General features: G+C 43.5%; 1 protein-coding gene across 5 annotated transcripts in view; it reads left to right on the forward strand.

Moving 5' to 3' along the window:
* The window catches only part of LOC119660274 (dynein beta chain, ciliary), a 146,923-nt gene that overhangs the window by 24,834 nt on the left and 97,616 nt on the right, over positions 1–24,473 (forward strand). The window lies entirely within an intron of this gene.

Below are 24,473 nucleotides of genomic sequence, written 5' to 3' on the forward strand. Positions count from 1 at the left end.
CTTGCCAGGTGCTTTGAAATATTCAAAGGACAGTATGGCAGCTCTCTCCTTTTCATGGGTAACAACCGCTTTCGCAGTGTTCCAGTTCCCGTTGCAGCACTTGCGTGTTGAAGGGGTTGCAACAACCGTCAGCTCTCCCCCTGCGACTTCTCTCACCCGTTCCCCCGGGTGGTGTACTTCCAGGAGGGTCTAAACTGAATTCAGTCTGGAGCTCGTGAAATTACCGTCGGATTTTCTAAGAGAATCCAACTTGACCGACTCATCCCTTTTGAGGACTCTGCACAGCCTTCAAGTCTCTCTTTCGCCTTTCAGTTCCTCACAGTACGCTCTAAAGGAGTCTTGTTTCGAACACCTAACGAGCCTCTTATATTCACGCTGTGAGTTCCTGAAATTTAACCAGTTACGTGCTTGCAACGCTTCTGAAGTAGCCTGGTTGATTTCCTGAGTTTTTTCCGGTTCCACCAAGGAACGGTTTTACCGCTTTGGCCCCGGGAAATAGGACAAGCCTTTTCATAGCACTCTAAAAGTGTGCAGTTCAGAGTTTTCAATTCATCTTCCAGCGCCAAAGGAGTCCTTAGTCGCCTAGGGAATGGAATACTTTATTGCTAAGAAGTTCATTGAACTTTTTCCAATCTGTTTTCCTAGGATTCCATCTTTGTACTGCAGACTGTTCGCCTGCAATAGTCAGATTGAATTCTAGATATCTGACAATGTGACCTCGTCTAGCACTCGCCAGTGTGTAATCAACTCTAACACGTTTGAGGCACAGATTGTTAGAACGCACCCTACGTTTGCAGTCGTAAGACCAGCTGAAGTGATGAAATCAAATAGCTTCTCTCTTCTTGGTTTGCATTTGCTACTGCCCCAACAAATATGTTGAGCATTCGCATTGCAACCTATTAAGAGTTCGAGACCATTTGATTCTGCATACGCCACCAGATCCCTAAGTCCTTGCGTCCGTGGAGGATACAAAAAATCATAGGGTAAATATGCAGACGCAACTATGATGTTTTTCCTCTTGCCATTTATTTGATATTGTACGATGACCATAACTAAGTCCTGGGAACAGAACTGTCTCAGCATGGTTGCCTCTAACCGTCTTGACATCAGGGCGCAAGCTCCCGGTTTTGTGGATATTTCATTGTAGAAGATCCTAGCCCCCTTTACTGCTCCAATCCACAGATTCTGTCAAATCGTAACCCACGGCTCTTGCACCAGAAAAATATAGGGGAAGTCCTGCAGCTTTGTCAGCCTCGCTGCCAACATGTTTATGTTTTTTGACATAAACTTAGTCTAATGTGGCATGGAAAACAGTTAGAATCATATACCGCAGTCCGTTAGCGGCGAAGTTTCCCCGGCACCGTACCGCCAGAGACTCGATCCCCTTGTGTTTGATTTCTCTGAGAAAAGCCGGACTTGGAGGTACCGTAGTTCCGATGTCCTCAGCCATGAGAAGTTTCATCTCATCCCGCAGAGCATTCGTCTGTTTTCCACTTAGCACCTTGACTGGTTTGCGGTGTCAAGTTTGCATAGTTTGATCACTCGTACTGGCTTCAAGTTAGTTCCGTTCACGTCTCTGGCTTCCCGTTCTTCCGTCTGTTCCTTGGAAGGTGTAGGAGAAGTTACTAGCAGGTACGATTCACTCTGTAGTCCGTTCACCAGTGCGAACCCCCATACGGGGGTTCCGCCCTTGTATGTAATATCGTCCGCACGCAGCTCCATTGTGGGAGAGCGCATCGAAGATGCTGCAATTTGCTCTATAATATGTGAGTCGAAGACCATCATTATTCTTCGCTCTCAAAATGGAGATGATGCTCTACAGGAAAAAGTGGAACACCATATGGTGACTTCCCCTAAGCATATTCAGACTCTTTTGCTTCAGTTCAAATGCCAAGTTGAAACCCCCCACGTTTGTATATTTGGGGGGGGGGGGGTCTGTTCATCCAGCATGCGGATGATGTCCTCTGTCTTCTTTCGAGGGTCCAGCAACCAACATCCGAAATGTTCTCTCCTGCGTAGCTCAGTGTTCACAATAGTGAACTTGGGCCGACCGCCAGAACTCAAAGACGAGATTGCCTGCTGAAGCCACTTTAAGGCAGCCTCGTCTACTCTAAATGGAGAAGCCATCGCGAAAACTTTGATTGTTAAATCATGGCTTCGTGCCAGGCTCCAGAATCTTTTCCACAGGCATTCCCGGAGGATGGTAAAATGACAGAGAGACTTGGAGGAAACCCCCACGGCAGCAGCCAGGCTGCAGCTTGCGCATACGTCCTCTTCCTTCCCGCCTTCGTGTCCGTATTCCTGTGGGAGGAACCAGCTTCGTTCAGATCTCTCTCGCTGATTTGATCACCTCCCCACACACTAGTTCTTATCCCCGTGGGACGCCCTGGCGCGGAGCACAATAAAGCGTTGGCCACCATAGATGTATTGGTCCTACGAATCACTTTCCCCAGGGCCAGGTTAAAGAGAACGCATGATAAAGTATCCTCTTGCCTTAGACCGTTGTTAATGTTGAATGGTCTCGAGAGTGATCCTGCTGTATATATTAGGCGATGTCGGCTTTACAGTTTCTTACCAGGGCAGAGGCAAATCGTCAGACGCTACCTCACCCAGCAAGATCAAATTTTTTTGAGAATTGTGGGGTCCTAAATCCGCATCAACTTAATGCTGGACCCGCAGTTAGAAAAGATGACAATTTCTCACGAAAGCAGATTTTCTGGCCATGCGTAACAGCCGCAATTGCACTATACACACAACTAACTGTAGTTGCAGTAATGACATATCAGTACACCGCCCCCCTTAGAAGTCATCACCGATTCATAATGGGTCGCTTACGAAACGGAGAGTGGCGTCGCCGAGTTGCCCGAGCAAGTAGTGCTGACTCCGTAGGTGACATACTACCGGCGTCCTAGCTAGTAGCCTTGAGAAAGTTTCTCGGTGAAGAGAGAACTGCGAATGAGGGAGGGAGATCCAAAGTTAATGCTGTCATGCAAGTCGTTGATACCGGAGGCGCACAGCCACCGAGCTCGGCGGGTGGTGCTCTTCGTAAAGCTTGACGTCAGAAATGTCTTTAATTCCGTAAGATGTAAAAACATTCTAGGCACACTAGACAATACTTTTCACGTGCTGAACTATCTCTTACAGATATTGAGGGATTATCTGAGGAACCGCTCCCTGCTCTATGAGACGCTCAGAGGAGGATGAAGGTCATATTGGATGTAGTGCAGGGATCCATCCTAGGACGGCACCTCTGGAACGCTTCCTATAATAGTTTGTTTAGACCCGACATGCGAGAAGAGTCGTGCATTGTCGATTATACAAATGATGTCGCGACGTTTACTGCTCGGCGCATTGTCGAACAGGCCCAAGCAGACTTAGTATATTGATACGATGAGTGAGCGGATGGATTGCTGCTCATGGTTTCAACCTTGCACTGGAAAAAAACCGAAGTGGACATCCGGGCTAAAAAGAGAATTCTGACCACGAATCCCATATCTCTTGGCAAGTCGATAATCAAGTCAAAATTAACGGGTTTCAGTCTTATGTGCAGCTGGGGACGGAGAGGAGTGACGGCGAATCTCCTATGTTCTTGCCAGTCCTTATGTATTCTTCAGATACTTGGGTTCTTAGCAAGAAAAATTGCGAACTCTTGGCCGCGTTCGAGAGAAGAATGCTCCGATGAATTTTTGGCCCCCTACGTGAGGATGGACGATTTCGCAGCCTCTATAACGATGAAGTCTATAAGCGATACCGCGACCTTCTGATTGTGGATAAAATCTGGCTCAACAGGTTGCGGTGGGCAGATCACCTAATCCGCACGGGTGAGGATGTCTATAAGAGCAATATCTATAGTTGAAAAAGAAGAAGACGAGGCAGACCCTGCCTGAGATGGTGTGATGACGCAGGTCAGGACGCCAGATAGCTTTTGGGGATATCGAAGTGTTGGACCTCGCTCGCGCAAAAGCGGGGTGTCTGGAGTTTATTTATTTAATTAACGGACAACAAACAGATAGAATTCCAATTAATTATTGTCCTCAGGAGGAGAAGGAGAAAGTAAAAAACTTATCCTACGTTTAAAATTACTTAAAGTAGGGAAGTTAAAAGGACCAAGCTGTTTTGCATTATAATTACGGCAAAGCCTGGGAATCGGGGAATGAAAATAGACTTCGAGCTCCGCGAAAGGCACGTTGAAAATATCTGCGTTACGTGTGTCATAAGACGCAGGACGGCAGGTGATCTCGTCAGCGGCGGAGCAGTCCATCAGGCCCGAGGAAAGTTTAAAGAATGTGCATAGATCCAGATAGGATCTACGGTTTAGGGAAGGGAAGGTTTAGAAAGCGGAGGCGGGAGGGATAATCCACACGAGGGAAGCTTTTCTTAAAGAAGAGACAACGGGTGAATTTACGTTGCACATTTTCAAGGGCAAGACAATCACAGTGACGAGTGGGTGACCAGATCACGGAACAATACTCGAGGGTATTCCTCACAAGGGAATTGAAGAGAGCTAAGGAGGGTTGGATGGAGTCAAAATCAGAGGAGGAGCGAAGAATAAAGCCTGACAATTTTGCTGCTCGATTGATGACATCGAGGCAATGGGTGTCAAAGCGGAGCTTATTGTCGAAAGTGACTCCGAGGTCTTGAGTGGAATTTAAGCAGGATAAGGAATGTCCGTCAAGCGAGTAGGAGAAAGAAGTGGGTGAGGATTTTAGGGAGTGGCATATAGAGTGACACTTTCTGACGTTTAGCGCTAAACCATTGGTCGAGCACCAACGAACCAGAGTGTCCAGGTTATTCTGAAGGGAAACACAGTCTATAGGCGACGATATAGCGGAAAACAGCTTAAGGTCGTCTGCATAGAGCAAACAGGGACAAGTAAGGAGGGGAGGAAGGTCGTTAATAAAGAATAAAAATAGCAAAGGACCCAGAATAGACCCCTGTGGGACGCCCGAAGAGGGGGAGAAGCAGCGGGAAGTACAGCCGTCAAAAGAGACGCGGCAGGATCGGTTGGAAAGGTAAGAGGCAAGCCAAAAAACAAGTGGTATGGGAACGTTTAGGGACGAGAGTTTGGATAGAAGTATCTTGTGATTTACAGTGTCGAAGGCTTTCGCGAAGTCAGTGTAAATGATATGTACTTCTTGCCGTGAATTTAGACATTTGGCGACAAAGTTGGTAAATTCAAGCAGGTTGGAGGCAGTGGACCTATGTTTAACGAAGTTGTGCTGTTCTTTCACTATGTGGTGGCCAAAGTGGGCGGACAACCAGTCGCTGACATATCTTTCCAGGATTTTGGAACAGGAGGAGAGGAGGGAAATGGGACGGTAATTCTCGGCAAGCGAACGATCGCCACTTTTGTGAATGGGGATAATGAGAGCCTCTTTCCACAAGCTGGGAAAATGATTCTCTTCAAGGCTTTTGTTGAAAATAAGAGATAGGGGAAGGGAGATGGACTTACCAGTTTTGATCAAAAAGAGGTTTGGAAGACCATCGTGGCCAGGTCCGACCTTGGCATCAAATTCGCCAATGAGGTATTCGACAAGGATAGGGGTAAGTAGGGGAATGGTAGGCGATGCGGGGCAGGCTACATCTACTATCGGGAGGGATTCGGAGGAAGGGGGAGGAACATAGACTGACGAAAAGTAGCGGCAGAGTAAATCACAAGATTGTTGGGGGAGTTAGCTGAGAAGTCAGAGAATTTAATGGACGGAGGGGATAACTGGGCAGGGTAGCGGGAGTTGCGAATGTGGGACCAGAAAGGTTTCAAATTTACGCGCTTTAATGAGTCTTCCACTCTTCCGGAGTTCCTTACTAAGGCAGGCCTAGACCGGATACTGGTTGTTGCGCCGTTAATGATGATGATGATCTTTCTCCAAACAACATTGTCGAGGAGATGCTGAGGAGCGCTCACAGGTGAGGTCGTGTTGCGAATTACGTTCGGGTTCTTCTCGTTGCAAAAAAGATACAGCTCGACCGGTGGAGGAGTCGGATGGCACGAGTTCCTCGAACCGACTATTCCTCCCCTTCCTTCCTGTTGGGGAAAGAATTTCCTGATTTGAAGGCGGTTGAGCTCGGGTTCTAGACTGAAGAAAAGTGACAAACGGTTCTTGGCTAAGTTTCCGATGATGGGGAGCTGTTTAATTGATAGTCCTACGGCGTACCGTTGTGGGAAACCAAAACACTGCGCGTAAATGTATTCACCTACCCTACCCGAGGCGATTCTCAGAATTGCTGAAGTAACGGAGATACTGAGAATATCTGGTCTATGGAAACGATCCTTTTTCGAAAAGTCTATACATGTCCTTTGGAATTTGTTCTGAACCTACTCGCTCCTCAGTTTCTTTATCACCACACTCAACACTTTGCAAGTAATAAACTTACAGCAGCGAGTCAACCCAAACCGCAGAAGATACTTGACGACCGGGAATAGAATCTGGGGTAACAAGATCGAGAAGCTAACACTCAACTATTTTTGATAATTTCTTTGCTACTGAAAATTAAAACTATTGTTTTCCGTAAATGTTCCTGTCTTTCTTATCCTTTAGGGCCAAATATTTCAACTTTTCTTCAATAATGCGAAATTGCACCACTGGGAGTTTCAAGTTAACTATAATATCAACAAACGGGTCATAAATACTAAATTCGGAAGTAGTTACAAATGTTATGTTGCATTTATTCCATATGTCTTGTTCTCACGATATAGGATACTTATACTATGGTGACCCCCTGCCAAGCGCTACCGTAACAGGTACTCAAAACCCATTCAAAACGTCCTTTCATTGCTGAACACGCAAACTAATATTCAAACAATATCCAGAATCTTATTAGCGTAGTCTGTCTCCTCCCTTAGAACAAATGAATTCCACCTTTCACTCCTCTGAAGCCAGTCAAAACAAATATCCTCGTCCTCCACAACCTGTTGACGCGTGTAACCTGTATGAATAACCGTCGGAATTCGAATGAGGAAATCAAAGTGGAAATAGCGTTTCCTAACTCCATTTCCTTTGGGGCCTAGTTTTTATGCAGAAATCAGTTGAGTTCATGTTTTATCAATGAAGTATTTAACCAGACGTGGATGTCGTGCCCGGGGATATCCTAGCGATGTCACTTTGAAATGGGAAGATGTCGTGACTTTATTTATGAATTTCGTGGGGCGCTGGGATGGGATGCGATTTATTCATTTGTCGTGAGTTTTTACTTTTTTGTCAACCCAGCGCCACCCAAAAAATAAATAATATCATACTTGCCCTGGTTACGCTGGATATCTGAAGGAATTTTGTCAATGCGTTTTATCTATTAAGGATTTCTATTCTAGTTTTCGGAGGAATATCTTTTGAAACGGATCGCGCTAGTTGTGGATACGATTCTGGCAAGTGTTATGTAATTTTTAGAAAATTAGAAAAGAAATTTTAGAGTGAATAAAAATTGGAAATGAAGTGAAATCTATAAAGTATTTTCTATTCTAGAAAGGAAAATGTTTTGTTAAATGTATTTTTCCACACTTTTTTCGATTTTTTCTTCAATAGCATTACATAATCGTTTCGTAATTGTGATGTGAAATTTGGAAAATTTTATGAAAATCTATGAAAATAATTATTACGTTGTGTTTTTAAGCCCCTAACTGAGAATAATTTGTTTGGAATAATCTGCTGCAGAGAATATTTATAAAAATGAAAAATATTCTTTGGAGTTACGTAACGTGGAAGCAAGTGTTATTTAATTCCTAAATGTTATTTTAGCCTGGCAAGTGCTTCGGTGTCCATATCCTAGTAAGGGAAGTGCACATAATTTGGTGTTGTGGATTCGCCTAAATTCATTTTCAATTCAACTACAGCTCCTTGTCAAGTGCTCTAAATGATTGCGTAATCAACTGTTACGTAACATTCGTTCCAGTCGTTACATAATATACATATTCGGAAGTGAAGTGATTCCTAATAAGAAATGTGTTTTAAATTTGAATTGCTCTTCAAAAATATTGAGGAAGTCAAAAAAAAAATATTCAAAATTAAAGAAAACGGTTTTTGGATAAATGAATAATTCAAATATATTCATTATTTTACTGTTATATTGAAATATGTACATAATTAATGTTGACATGATAAAGTTACCCAAATGTACTTGGTGTACATAGTCTATCTAAAAATTAAGGGAGAGAATACTTTTCAAAAACATCAATATCCGCGATAAAGTCCTGAAATTCCTTCTACTAAACCGTCGAGAATTTGTCATGCGCTTAGTGCAAACATGTCTATCTGATTCATTTAGAGTAAACCAAAGGTCTTTCAAGTTTTATGGCTTAACATCACGTTATCCTTTCATTTAGCGCCAGTCATTCAACGTTTATTGGAAATTGTGAATGAAATGGGCTTCGTGTTATGTTCAAGGTTATCTATGGATAGAGGGAATCTACAGTTCCAAGTTGGGGTAGTAAGTCTGGATATATCAGGTGGTTCAAGTATTTCCTGGAAATCATCAGTTAAAAGTAAAGTTAAGCATCTGAAAGCACTTCTTTTTCTTTAGTAAAAGATTTTATTCTAGTTACCGTTTTCCTCAGCCGCTAATGCCACTGGAAAACCAAACCCCTATTATTCCCCCCTGTTCATTCGTTTCTTCTTCTTCTTTTTCTTTAGCCTTTGTCCCGTTCACAAGCGGGGTCCGCTCGTCGTGATCGGTTACGCTGTTATTTGCGTGATCTGAATGCAGTCGCGAGGCTTTCAAATCTCCATCCAGGGTATCAAGTGACCGTTGTTTTGAATGGCCTTTTCGACGCTTACCATCGACTTCAATATTCAGACTAATCCCGGCAAGTGAATTCTCCTTACCGTGAACAACGTGACCATACCATCGAGGCCGTCTTTTTAAGGTTTTGTGTAAACACAAAGCCTTATTAAAATCGATTTACTGTCTGTCTGCCTGTCTGCATGTCTGTCGGTCTGTCTGTCGGTCTGTCTGTCCGCAACACACATTTTTCTCGGAGACGGTTACAGCGATTGACACCAAATTAGGCAGAAAGCTGGGAACTATGAACGCTCGCGCATACAGTGAGTTCCATCCCTTTACGATGAATTTTAGGAGAGGTCCCCATGCATGCAAAAAGGGGGTGTAAGTTTTTGTTCATCAAATATAGTCATGTGGGGTATCAAATTAAAGGTTAGTACTTTTCGAAGGCGGTGTTGGTTCTGATATTTGCTGGAAAGGTGGGGAGTGCGGGGGGTTGAAAGTGATCATTCCCATTCTCAGAAGCTACCCAACCAACTGAAAAAAATCAGGAGGCTGCCACTATATGGTACTTGGGCTCCGAAATACCTTCCAAAATGTACAAATAAAGTTAATAATAGTATATTACTATAATTTTTAGTAATTGGCTGCAAAACCCCTTTAAATTCATGCTAGCATGCACACCACGAAACAATATAGCGTATAGCATAGAGCATCATCTCACCAATTTTGGTGGGAATAGCACTATTACTAACAAAGCTATAATACATCAAAGTTGTCGCTCTTTGTCAATTCAAGACTATGAATGTCAATATCATCCGAAAGTGGATATTCTCACGCTCTTTGTCAATTCAAGACTATGAATGTCAATATCATCCGAAAGTGGATATTCTCACATAACATAGTATATGCATATATTACGTGCTACGTACTAAGAAATACACAAAACCTTTCGTACCTGAAGCGTCCAGCTTCCGGTTTTCCGACTTGTTTGTAATTCTTCCATAATCGTTGCAACTCTATATCAATCGCGGATATCCTCATTTCGGATTTGATCAAGGCGTGCTACGTGACTAGACCAACGCAACATCCTCGTCTTCATTGGCGCAAGACGCCGTTCATTGCCTTTTATATTCGGCCAATAATCAAAATCGAATATTGCGAGGGTGAACATTGGGAAGTTCGCCGAAGCTCTTGGAGCAGGTAGGGTCGCGCTGGGGTGCACTCCGGGGGGTGGTAGTGTCCCAGCTGACACCGTTATAAATTGAGTAATGAACCTGATAGCGAAGGCGTGTGAGGCTTCCATGCCTCGGAGAGGCCCCAGGCGCGGCAAGCCTGTTATGTACTGGTGGACGGCAGAAATTGCCCACCTACGGAAGGAGTGTCATAAGCTCCGCCGTTTGGCACAACGTTTGCACGCCAACGAGGAGGCATGTGCCATAAAGGCACAATATAGATCAGCAAAAAGGAAACTCCGCAGTGCTATAAATAAAAGCAAAACTCGCGCTGGCAGAATCTTGTTAATGAGGTGAATGAGGACCCGTGGGGACTTGGCTGTAAACTTGTCACCCGGAAAATCGGGGCTTGCGGAGGTCCTGCATACTAGTGCCGACCAGATGGACCGCATTGTGTGGGCTTGAAGCTTTTAACGCTTGCTTGAAGGAAGGCATTTTTCCCTGTCGCTGGAAAGTGGGCAGACTTGCGTTGATCAGTAAGGGTAAAGGAGACCCGGAGCTCTCGTCTGCATACCGACCGCTGTGTATGATTGAAACGGCCGGAAAAGTGCTCAAGAAGCTCATCAGGAGTATATTCGCTGAAGCGATCCGCGCTGCCGGGGAGTGGCGTCTGCTTATCGCACCGTCTCCGAACCGGCTGTGATGGTGATTGCGGGAGTGATCCCCGTTGCCCTCCTTGCCAAGGAGCGCAAAGCTATCTATCGCTGTAAGGGCGAAAACTTAAGAGAAGTGGTTGCCTGTGAAGAACGTCAACGCACCCTTAGCGAGTGGCAACTTTCTTGGCAAAATGAGCCAAGGGGCAAGTGGACTGCGCGGCTCATAGACAAATTAGACCCATCGTTGAACAGAAAGTACGCTGAGATTGATTACTTCCTTGCCCAATTTCTAAGTGGGCATGGAGGTTTTCAGTCTCTCCTGCATTGGATTGGGAAGGGTCGATCTCCTGATTGTGTGTTCTGCAATGGAGTGGCGGATGACGCTAAACACACCTTTTTCTCTTGCGAGAGGTGGGACGGCCTCCGCCAGCCGCTTTATGTAGACGCAGGGGAGCTCTCTCTAGACAACATTGTCAGAGAGATGCTGAAGAGCGGTGGCAGTTGGAATCGTATTGAGCATTATATTCGGGCTCTTCTTATTGCGAAGAAGATTGAACTCGACCGGCGGCAAGATCGGACGGTAAGGGGTTCCCTGAACCGACAAGTCCCCTCCTCCCCTCCCATCCCGTTGGTGAAAAGAATTCCCTGACTTGAAGGCTACCAAAGCGGGAGGGCTAGCCCGAAGTAATGTGTCAAACGCTTCCAGGCTAGTTCTCTGATGACAGGGAGGTGTTTAGCGTGCTGTTGCGGGCGTCCAACACTCTGTGCGTAAACGCATTTACCTACCCTACTCCCAAAAAAAAAACAAAAAAAACAATCGAAACTTTACAGAGCGAAAGGGCGGACGACACTACGGTAAATTGTGGATTTGAGATGTACGTTAATAGGTCGATCACAAAGAACACCACTTGTGGAACGGCACTTCACCCAGGTTGTACTAATACGTGAAGCAATATCATATTGCAGTTCGCCATTGGCTGATCGCATTGACCCGAGATATTTAAATCGCTTAATTTTGGGCAGGTTACTGCCATTGACAGTATCTGGTCTGAGGATCGGTCATCGAAAATTCTATTTTACCTAGATTCAATCTGAAACCGGCTTGCATGAGGCGATCATTCCATTTTTGGAAAAGTTGATCGAGATGATCTTTGCTATTGTAGGCGATCATCTCTATAGGGCGAGTCCACATCCTGGTTTTAATCCCCAGTTCGTTTCGAAGTATTGCGTTAGCTCGCCAAGCACCTTTACATGGGATTCACTCTTAGCCATCGTCAGTTCGGTCGTTCGTACCCGTTTTTTCTGGTAGTCGGGTCCTGCGCATGATACCCATGATAGTATGAAGGAAGCCGACGAAGAGCTGATGCATATCGATATTGAACCCCCCAACGTGAAAATTTGGTCCATTGGTTATTGTCACAAGAAAGTTTGTCCCCTTTTTGTGTATAGGACAAATTACGCTCTTGCACCAGTCGTCAAGTCATTTTTCATTTGTCCAAATTTTTAGAATAATTTTATTGAGGAGATTATCGTGACAATTTCCCCCCCTCGGTAATAGTTCAGCTGGGATGCCATCGAATCCCGTGACCTTGTTCAGTTTTTGGTCGCGTAGGGCTGCTTACACCTTTTCAATAGAAGGAGGTTCGACTGGTCTGTTGTTTATGATTTCCAGGTTCGTCAAAGCTGTACTTCTCGATGTCGCTCCTCTCGGTTGAGCAGCTTCTTAAAGTATTCCATCCATTTTTTCTTGACATAGTCGGGGTTACCTAGGATGTTTCCTTAGCCATGCTTACAGAGATTTGCCTGCGACCTATAGCCTTGTACGAAATCTTCCACCACGTCGTATGCGGCTCGTATATTTTTAGATTTTCATGTTGTTGTCAAATTTTAATATTCTGTCATTGTTGTATTTTCCCTGTTTTTTCCCGCACGTCCGATTTGCTTTTCGCCTAAGCTCGTCATAAGTTTCTTATTTTCCCCTTGTGGGTCGTTCGTTATTTAAGGTTAACTTCGCCTTTTTGTTGATTGCATCACGACACGATCGCCAATTGCCAATTGTCTTTTCGGGGGATTTTTTATTCCATCGTTTACCTTTGATCACTTTCCTTCAAGGTCGGGTTCGTCTAGCGATATACTATTGCTGTAGTTGGATAACTCTGTAGTGGATGCAAATTATTAAAATTAAAATTATCAACGTCGAATTTCTGATACCTGCTCTGCTTCGCGTGGTATATTTTTGTTAGTCGACATTGAAACTTCGTCCTTACTAACACGTTGTCAGAATAGCAATTGACCCCACGTAGTTATCTTACATCCGTTATGCTGGTTGCAGCCCGTTTTTCGATAAGAGTCTGGTCAATTTGATTGAATCTGCGACCATCTAATGATCACAAGGCCTACCTCCGATCCTCCCGGATCGGATGGTAGTTTGAACACTCTGCTGGACTACCTTCCTTTTTAAGGTTTTGTGTGAAACAAAACCTTATTGGAATCGATTCGATGTCTGGCTGTCTGTCACAGCCGATTTATTCGGAAACGGCTAGACCGATTGTCACGAAAATTAGTAAGTGCGTGTGATCTGTTGTTTCCTTTAAATGCAGCACGTGGCGCCATTTTGTGTTAAGTATAAGGGGGGCTCTCCATACATGTGAATGGAGGGTGCAAAATTTTTTTTCATGAAATGTGGGCATGTGGGATGTCAAACTAAAGGACTCAATTAGTACTTTTCGAAACTAGTTCCATATTTGATATTAGGTGAAATATAGGGGAGTGAGGGTTCAAAATGTGACCACCAAAAAGTGAAACAGGTCTCGTTCTCAGAATCTATCCAACCAAAAAATCTGAAAAAAATCACAGTGGTACATCTCTACGAAATCTAGGCCTCAAAATATATCCGGTTCCGATATCTGCACAAATAATAGTATATTTCCACATTTAGAATTATAAAATTTGGCATGGGTATAACGAAGACCATAATGTACTAGTCGGTCAAGTTTGAAGAAAATCAAACTATTATTAACAAAGTTGTAGGGTGTGAAACTTTGCCAATTTTTGTGAATTTCGTGCACTCTACAACCTGTATGACGTCATCATTACACATCAATTCATCTTATAAATGGGGTCGCAAAGAATTATTTTGCTTTAGTTTTTCAGTCACAATTACTTCAAACAGAGATATATGTATGTAAGCATATAGTATATGCGTGCTAATGAAGTTTGCGGGTATTATAAAATTCAGATATTTGTATAATACATTAAACCAGCGGTATTTAATATACGTACTATATATGTACATATGAACGCTTTTGTGCACAAAGTAAATCGGAAATATGGGTATGCTCAATTTATATACGTGCATACATGTGTTTAGGGTGAGCATAATATCTATGGCTGTAATATGTACGTATGTCTCGTAGTTTGGAAAAATATGAAGGATTATGTTGGATTTGTAGCTATATATGGATAGAAAAATGCGCGTTGAAATTTCTCACATAAGATGAACATTTAACTAAAATAGTCCATTTCTTTGCAAACCACAATTTTTAGGTACACCGGTACATAGACTAAGTTTTTACAATCAATACTCGATAGATGAAATAATTAGAATTTATTAATTTTAATGAGTCAGTAAGAGCAAACGACTATTTACACTTTGGAGGCAGAAGAGAATCATCTCGCTTCATGTGTTTCTTTCTGCCCCTAACTCATGGCACACTTTCCTCGCTAGTCCTCCATTCCCGTGGCGAGCTCTACAAAGTGGATAGTTCCGCGCCATCTATTTGTTCGCATTCGCAACATTCGAAATAAATTTCGAATGCTGCGAATCCTGCCGCGCCACAAACACAAAACCTTTATACCCGAAGCGCGAACTTCCGGTATTCCGACTTGTTTGGTATTGGAACTGTGGTGCTTTCTTGTCAGTCAGATGGTGTTCTACCTTCCTTAATAACCCAATTGAAGAATTCACTGAGCCACAGTGTTAGGTCCCAACTCTTGGCTTTCCAAAGTTCAAATGCGATATGATCAGGTACTGTAGCTTTCCCCGATTTCATTCAGACTAATTTTCTACCCATAATTAGAGACTAGCTTTGACAAGGAACAAGGGTACAAGTCTATAGAAAGTACATGGCTCACCGTTCATATTGGTGGGTGCAAGACCTACCCAATCTCTATCTGTATTGAAACGCGATTCCACATTTGAGGCCCTAAAGTATCTTGTTCGCTTGGACGTTATCACACTATCAACGGCGCAACAACCGGTATCCGGTCTAGGCCTGCCTTAATAAGGAACTCCAGACATCCTGGTTTTGCGCCCAGGTCCACTAATTTGATATCTCTAAATAGTAGCCTGGCGTCCTGGCCTATGCCTTCATTCCATCTCAGGCAAGGTATACTTCGGCTTCTTTTTCTACCATAGATATTGCTCTTTTCGGGCTGGATCAAACTGATCCATACGGATTAAGTGACCTGCACACGGCAACCTGTTGAGCCGGATTTTATCCACAATAAGATGGTCGTGATATCGCTCATAGATTTCGTCGTTTTGCGGGCTACGGAATCGTCTATTGTCATGTAGGGCTCAAAAATTCTTCAGAGGATTCCTCTTTCGATCGCGACCAAGAGTTGACAGTTTTTCTTACTAAGAACCCAAGTCTCCGAGGAATACATAAGGACTGGCAAGGCCATTGTCTTGTACAGTAAGAGCTTTAATCGTATGGTGAGATGAGGAATAGTTTTTGTAAGCTGAAATCATCGCCATAGCTATTATTGGTTGTGATTTTCGATCCTAGACAGGAGAAATTACCAACGGTCTCAAAGTTGTAGTCCCCTATCTTTATTCTTAGTATTTGACCAGTGTGGTTTGATGTTGTTGGTTGGTTGGTTTTTGGTGCTGACGTTGCCACCATATATTTTGTCTTGCCTTCATTGATGTGTACCGCTTGGTCGTTCTGGATGAAAGCAATTTATACGTCTCGGGTTGTTCTTCCCATGATGTCGGTATCGTCAGCATAGGACAGTAGTTGGGTGAACTTAAAGAGGATCGCACCGCTCACATACCTCAGCATCACGGATCACTTTTCCCAAGGCCAGGTTAGACTGTTGTTGTTGTTGTTGGCGCAAAGAGAACATCTGATCTGTTGCTGATTTGCAGGAGTGAAGCTTCTTTGGTATGTGCCAATGATGTTTCGGGCGTATTCGGCCTAGCAAGATAGCGGAAAATATCACTCACGGTACTCAACAACCAACATAATTGCTGCATTGCGTGATATCTCCATTTTTATGTATGGAACAGACAATGCCTTGTTGCCAGTCGTTAGGCACTGATTGATTTCGCTGTAACATGAGTTGATGAACCGCTTGGTGTAATTGGTTGCCTCCACATTTAACCAGTTCGGCTCCTCGCACGGACTATTTCTTCTGTGCTTGATGGTGACAGAATTTGTTCGCTGGCGGGACCTCCAACCCGTCGATATTTTGGTTGTTGAGCAGTTCATGAAAATACTCAACCCATCGCTCCAATATGCCCATTCTGTCGAAAATCTGATTTCCCTCTTTGTTTGTTTGGCAGGATGAGCATCAAGGCTTCATCCTGCTGACTTGTTGGTAAAGCTTGTGCGTCTGGTGCGGTCGGTCCCTGTACTTTTCTAGTTCACACACCTGTTGGTTTTTCCGTCTGTGAAGTTCCTTCTCTGCTCGGCAAAGTTCGTGATAAGTCTCTGCGCGTGCTCGCGTTCTCAGAGAATGCAACATTACATACTATGCAGCATTCTTCCGTTCCGTTGCTAGTTTACATTCATCGTCAAACCAGCCGTTACGACACCTTTCGCTTATATTTTCAAAGCCGATAACAGCAGGTTTCAGTTTTTGGCTGATTAAGAAACCTACTCCGAGCACATGGTTTCCTAGATAGCCACTAAAATATATGGTACAGTCGCTCTTCTCCAGGATACCAGTCCCTGTTCAGCGCATCTCTTGCTGCGCTGTTACATCGGCCTTATATTTGGACTTTGGCTCTCTGGCTGCTCAGCAGCATTCGGTCTGTACAAGAACTGCACCGTCCGTGAGAAAATTGGCAAATCGTCATTGCGTTGCCGTTGCCGAGTTCGTCGTTTTAAACTCCATTCTGTCCGAGGCTCCTTCCATGACTTTGTAACTTTGGTTTTCCGTATAGGGTTGTCCGCACTATTCAACCCCCAATCTGGAGGACCAGTTGGTTTTGGTTTTTGATTAAGAATGAACTCCCAGCGATTACTGCGTGGGGATGGAGATAGGGTTTGGTAGAAAGGTTGTTGGTGCTGGTTTAGCAGGCTTTTCTCATAAAATCATCATCATTTAATATGTGGCGGGCCAGTGCGTTCCTTATGCTGTTTTATCGGTGGCTTAATTCGCAGTTAGTGAAGGCGCTAAAATAAGGCGACTTACGGGAATATATTTGCTTTGCGTTTTACTGTTCCCACCATAAAAGGCAAGAAGATGAGAGAATCACTTGACGATGCATGTACGTGTCACAAGCAAATTGGGGCCCGCAAGATCAACGCCACCGTTATTGCATGCTCCAAAAGCTGTTCGCCCTAGGTATCTGAATCCGTCTACCTTTTCATACACATGACCATTAAGGTCGCCTGCAATGATGATATAGTCATCAGCAGGTACGTTCCAGGTCCAGACCATCGGTTTCTTGAAGGGTGCAGATGTCAATGCGCCTTTTCGAAAGCATTCTTGCGGGTTCCTCGAACTTCAAAGTAGGGATGCTCACATTTATCGTGCAGACACGTATTTGTTTTGTGGAGTAATTTACTTGCGTTTTGACGTCGTCCATGCGTCAAGAATCCTTGCCCATTTCTTGAGAGGACCGGGGTCCGCCCTAGCATTTAGCATAGTGGAATAATTTGAACGATTGGCGATACTTTATTTATCTCTTTCCCTGATCTCAGCGTTTTATTTTTGATTTACTACAGAGTACATTGTCTCGAACCCTACTCCTTTACCTGGGCTTCAGATGAGCATGTTAGGTGAATAATTTGGCCACGTCTAACTATTTTGTATCTCTTGTGGTTTTCATGAATCCTATTTTCACTTGGGAAATGGTGTGTGTTGCCAAGACAACGTGACCTACTACTTTCGATCGGCAGTCTTTTGCTCCTTCTTTTTCTATCAACCCTGCTTCCTTCAGGTGCTCTCTGAGTAGTATTTTCACTTTCCTTGTAGCGTGTTCGATGTGTATTCTATAATGGCCGCAGGGTATTTTGTATATTTCAGATTACTTGCCGATACTAATACACACTGGATATCGAACACTTCTGTTGTGTTAATGACAAGAACGGTACTTTGCTTATCGATCGACGAGCTGTGACAGACAGATGGCAAGAATCCTTCAAGCAGATTTCAACGGAAGAAATCGTTCACCCTCCACTTCCACAAGTATTGCCGATATTTCGAGCAATTCCACCTGTCAGCGCCACTGAAGTCAAGGAAGCAATAAATCGAATGAAATCGGGGAAAGCAACAGGATGTTTCTTAGATGAAGTTAGGGAGAGACTTTGCAGTTAATTATAAAAAAATATAGTAATATACTATTATTAATCTTATTTGGAGGGTATTTCGGAGCTTAGACATCGTATAGTGGCAGCCTCTTGATTTAGGATTTTAGATTTTTCGGTTGGGTAGGTTCTGAGACCTGCTGGACCTCGGCGCAAAACCGGGATGTCTGGAGTTCCTTATTAAGGCAGGCCTAGACCGGATACCGGTTTTTGCGCCGTTGATGATGATGACCTTTTGTCTGTCCCTGCCCTCCCCCTTTTGCATTACATGCAATTTAAAAAATGTTTTTGTTGGCTACTAGACCCTTCCCCTTGCTAAGTTCAATGTAACTTGCACCGTACGCATAACTAGTACCGTACGCATGTGGGATTCCAAAACTGCTACCAAATGTCATATTAATTTTATAGATATAACCATTTCTGAATAAGCCGTGTCTGACAGACGAGTTCAATAAAGTTGTGTTTTACACAAACTCTTTAAAAAGAGTCCCAAGATATTAGCGTTTGGAATTCAAAGGTTCGTGTGAAATTATTGCTGTTGAGGGGAGATATGAACACAAGACTAGTTAGAATGACACGTAGTTACAATTACTGTCAATCACCGCAACTTAGATCGCCACACGACAAGCAAATGTCGCGAGTTAAGTCTAACAAAAGACTTGTCTGAAAAGATAATGACCGCCAGTTTAACTGGAATTAAAATAATTTGCAACCAACTATCAATTAACGTTTTTATTAGGGTTCTAAATCAGAACTAACTATAATTTCACTTAGCTCGGTTATTAATTACATTACGTAAATCGCTGACAAGAGTGTAAAGTGCAAGAAATATGTCAATATCTTAGATACCTATCTTTGTAATTTCGCGCTACAAAGTTCACGTTGCGACATTGCACATGTTGTAACTAAAAGCATGTTCAATAAATTGGTGAAATGGATATTTGCTATCTGCTGGACTTTAGTCGAACTTAAAGTATAATACATTGTACGCTTTTGCGAATTTAAGGACGTCCCTGGAAGGCAGAGAGCGTATAAATTATTCATTGACGAGGACCCAATCTTTTTTTCCTTCCGCTCCTTAAGGGCTGAATTTTCCGATCTGAGTTTCTTTTTAAGTTTTTTTTGAAAATAAAATGCTGAAGGGCGGGGGTGGCGGTAACATTTCTTCCACAGAATATGGTCATGTGGGGTATCAGATGGAAGGGGTCAATTAGTACTTTTCGAAATTTTATTATTTCCGATATTAGGTGAAACATAGACAAGTGGAAACTCAAAATGTGTGCCCGAAAAAATGAAATAGGCCTCGTTCTCAACAACTACACAACCGTAAAATTTTAGAAAAATCACAGCGACGCATTAATACAAAATCTTATTCCGATATCTGCTCAAATAAAGTAAATATCAGCATATTACTATATCAATTTTGTCGCTTCTATCCAGGATTTTTAAAAGAGTCTAAATAAAGTAAAATGCAATTGATTTTTTCCTGAAACGGGATAAGTTATTATATTTATTAGTATAGTACCTGATCAACTAAGATAATAATTCCCAATCTAGCCTATAAATATTATATTATCCGATCGTGGAGACACTAATCTTGCCCGGGGTCACCCTTGCCATCTCTCTCAAAAATAAATTTCGAATGCTGCGAATCCTGCCGCGCCACAAGCTTCGATTGCACGTTGTCCGTGTTTCAATTTGTTCTCTTCTGGTTCCTTTAGGATCGCCAAGCTCTCTTATGCGTCCAGCTTCCTCATGTCCCCGCATTCCTTGATGACTTCTACATTGTCCCTTGTGATGCCATGCCTTTCTTCAATCATGTGTCGTGCTATCATTGATTTCAGCGTTGTGCTCTTGTTTCCCTTTCTCCTGGCCGTTTCTGCTTCTCTCTCGTGCTCTCCCTAGCGTACCCAGATCAGTTTTTTATAATACTTTGTCATATGTAGCACTTCTCACAATCTACACATGTCACTTTGTATATCCCACCGGATTCATGTTTTCATCTGCGGTCCTTAGGGGATCCCAGCCTGTTTTTGAGTTGGTGAATCCTACTCGATGGCAGCCTTTTCCATCGTTTTTATCAGTTTCGACGAAACCCCAGAGTGCGACTCCTATTCGATTTTTCACTTCCAAGTTATTAACGAGGGATGTCATTGTCCTTATTTCTTACCGTTTCGCCTCTTTCCACATGAGTCTTTTAATAATCGACCGTTGGAAGCCGTTCTTCATTCCGGGGTCGATTATATACTCCTTTTCTTTCATAAATCTTTCGGCACTGAGGACAGGGTGAACAATCGGTCGAACACGGGATGAAAAGAACCCATTTTATGTGAATAGGAGTTGGTTCAAATTATCTGGTATTGTTTATTGTGTATGTATAGGCTTCTTGTAGATGTCAAAAGAGATTTCTTTCTCCTCTCTAATGATCCTTAAATCAAGAAGCGGGCATTCTGCATTGACCTCAAACTCCATTGTAAATCCAAGGTTCCGATGCACCTTATTCAAGCCCTCCATCATTTCCTCCACTTTGTCTTCATGGACAATAGTAAAAATATTATCTTCATACCTTGACTAGATATTTGGGAGCAGGTCTTTGGAATGTAGATCACTCTCAATCTTGTCCATGAATACGTCATTCAAAAAGGGTGAAAGGGGGTTCGCCATTGCTACCCCTCTAGGTCCCCTCTATTCCTGCTGGCTTTTCTAGAGGATAGTGCCCCTAGTTCCTTACACCTTCTCTTAATCCTTTTTCTACCCGTTTAACGGAATTCGGCGAAAGGTTTTTCCTCAGCTTAACGTATCCTTCAGTATAAAGTTTTTCGAACATAGCCGTTTCGTAGTTCGTCTTCTCCAATATTACAACCGAATTTCCAGGTTTTTCTCTTAGTTCCTTCAAGACTTTTCCTTGGATTCATCTGTTTCTTAGAGATAACAAATATTTCGGAAAAGGTGGGGTTCGAAGTAGGTGCTTGGAGCAGCAGCAACAGCGATTCCGGGCCGAAAGCCAGTAATGCACCGTCGAAGAAGACGAGGCCATCAACTGAGCCAAAGAAGGCAATTGAATTCATCAAAGTTTCGTAAACGCATATATGGATGGATTATTTAATAGGATTGATTAGTTTCTCCATGAGTTAATTAACTACAGTGACCATTCCCAGGCTACTCCGCTTGGTTTTTTGTACAGTTTAGGAAGATGATTGAACAAACTCCTAATTTTAGCTAATACCGCAAACAATTTTTATGCATGCTTGAATTCAGAATTGTCTAATGGTAGAATATTGTCCGCAGTAAGGATAGGGAAAGGATTCCAAAGCAGAGTGGGAACTTCGAAGGCCGGGCCTCATCTTGCATCTGGGGCTGGGGAAATATCGATCGAGGATGCGATTCTTCGTTGATCTGCCTTCTCGATTGCGGCATCTGGTGCAGAATTTTATGACTGCAGGCAAACGATCGCGCCGTTAATTTTCATTCTGAGTTTTTAGATTTAGCTATCGATTGGCCCACGTGAATCCCCTTATTTATTTATATTTCAGGATCCGGTGTAGACCCACGCATCACAGGACCCGTGACTTTTTATATAATGACACATGAGGGACCGAAGTGTTTGAAGGACCCTACACCCCTTATTCACAAGCTTGGTTAGCACAGAGGCGTGCAAGCAATCATCCGGAGGACTTCGATGCGGTTTCAATATTCGCGGGTGGACCTTCACGGTCAATTTCGCCATCTTTTTAGGTTTTGCGATAGTTTTCCCCTCTTCGTCGTCTTCGGTTACTCAGAACGATCTTCTAATCATTCATCATCATCAACGGGGCAACAATCGGTATCAGGTCTAGGCCTGCCTTAGCAAGGAACTCCAGACACCCCGGACGAAGTCTACCATTTTAATATCTCTTAAAGGTGTCTGGCATCCTGACCTACACCATCAGTCCATCTCGTAGACTTTCCGGGCTGGATGATCCTCATCCATACGGATTAAGTGACTCGCTCACCGCAACTTGTTGAGCCGGCTGTAGAATCGTTCATAGATTTCATCATTACAGTGGTTACAGAATCGTCCATCCTCATGTAGGGGGCTAAAAATTCTTCGGACGATTCTACTCTCGAAGGCGGCCAAGAGTTCTCATTTTTCTTTGCTAAGAACCCAGTTCTCCCAGGAATAAATAATAACTGGCAAGATTAATGTCTTGTACAGTAAGAGCTTTGACCCTATGGTGTGACACTTCGAACCAAACAGTTTTTGTAAGACTGTTGTGCACGGATTTCATTGTCGTAGTTGTTGTGATTTTCGACCCTAGATAGGAGAAATTTTCAACAGTCTCAAAATTTTAGTTGTAGTTTGACTAGTGCGATTCGATGTTGTTGGTTCTTTGTTCTTTGGCTCTGGGCTTGCCACCATGTACTTCGTCTTGCCTTCACTAATGTGCAGCCCAAGATCTCACGCCGCCTGCTCGATCTGGATGAAGGTAGACTGTACATCTCGGGTTGTTCTTCTCATAATGTCAATATCTTCAGCGTAAGCCAGTAGTTGGGTGCATTTGAAGAGGATGGTGCGCCTCACATTCACATCTGGATCGCGAATTACTTTCTCCAGGATCAGGTTAAACAGGACACACGATAGGGCTTCCCCTTGTCTTAGATTGTTGTTAATGTTGAATGGTCTCGAGAGTGATCCTGCTGCTTTTATCTGGCCTCGCACATTGGTCAGGGTCAGCCGATACCGATTTCTCTCATAGCCGTGTACAGCTTTACCCTGGGTATGCTGTCACAGGTGGCTGTAAAGTCGATGAAAAGATGATGCAACTGAAAGCCGTTTTCCAGCAGTTATTCCATGGCTTGTTGGTTTACCTGAAGCGAAGCTTCTTTGTTATGGGCCAATAATATTCTGGCTGCACAGGACTATCCGGCCTAACAAAATAGTCGAGAATATCTAACACACGGTAAATGTGATATCTCTATAATTGCTGCACTGCGTGATATCCCCCTTTTATGGACGGTACACATAATGCTTCGTTGCCAGTCATCAGGCATTGATTCGCTGACCCAGCTGAGCCAGCCGTTACGACTTATCTTGTGGCTTGGGTCAAGTATGTTTGCGGGCACATCAATGATAACCTTCTGCAGGTGGTTGTAAAGATCATTTGTTGATTCATCATCTCCAGGACATCAGTTAGTTACAATTATTGTGGCATTCATTTTGCGCTTATAAGTGTTACGGAGGGCTAAGTTGTGAATGGCTTCAGTGTTAACTGTAACCTGATTGTCAGAGCGGATGGTAGGCGGTGTTGTAATTCTAGCCCGGAACACTATACCAAGGGGATAGTGATCCGACTCTATATTGCCCCCCTCCCCCGCCCTGGTGGCGGCGTTCAATCAGCACATGGTCAATTTGGTTTAAAGTGGTCCATCTGGAGAGGCCCATGTATGTTTGTGCAGTGCTCTGTGCGCAAGCCAGGTGCTTCCAACAGCTATTAAGTACGATACTGCTAACTGAATAATCCGCAGTCCGTTATCATTGCTTTCCTTATATAAGGTATGGGAGCCAACGTATTTCCTGAATACGAGCTCTGTCGTTACTTGAATCTTGAAGTCTCCATGCATGATTTTGATATGATACTTGGACAGGCTTGGAGGGTCCACCCACCTGCCTCGCAGAAGTTAACCTTCTCTGACTCTGTAGGGGCGTGAACGTTTATGAAACCTATATTTTTAAATTCGCCTCACAAACGTAGAATCCACGACCTTTCGCTTACGTTGTCAAAGCCGATGACAGCAGGTTTTAATTTTTGGCTGACTAAGAAACCTACTCCCAGCACATGGTTTACTGGATAACCACTATAAGATATGGTGTAGCGGCTCTTCTCCAGGAAGGTCTCTGTCCAACGCATCTCTTGCAACGTTGTTAGATCAGCCCTATTTTGGGGCAGGGTATCGACTAACTGTTGCAGCATTCGGTCTGTACAGGGAACGCACATTCCATAAGAAAATGCGCAAATTGGTATTTCGTTTTCGTTGCCGGGTTCGTCTTTTTAAAGTCCATTTTGTCCAAGGTTTCTTCTCTGGCTTCGAAACATCGGTTTTCCGTATAGGATTGTCAGCCTTACCCAACCCCCAACCTGTAGGACCAGTCGGTACGGTTTGTCCCATTTTTAGGCGCGGGAGATTCGCCTTCATTGTTCTCCGTCTGCAATTTTTCATCAAGAAAGAACTCCCAGCGATCACCACGTGGAGGTGGAGATAGGGTTTAGTAGTAGAGCTGTTGGTGTTGGTTCAGCAGGCGTTTCTCAGGTTTTATGCGTCCATCGTGGGTACCAATCCACGTTTCACCCTGGAACCATTGCCAATCAAATTCATTCAAACTATGTAAAACTCTCATCATTTTGCTGTAA

Source organism: Hermetia illucens, chromosome 6, assembly GCF_905115235.1.
Source record: "Hermetia illucens chromosome 6, iHerIll2.2.curated.20191125, whole genome shotgun sequence".
Taxonomy (NCBI): Eukaryota; Metazoa; Arthropoda; class Insecta; order Diptera; family Stratiomyidae; genus Hermetia; species Hermetia illucens.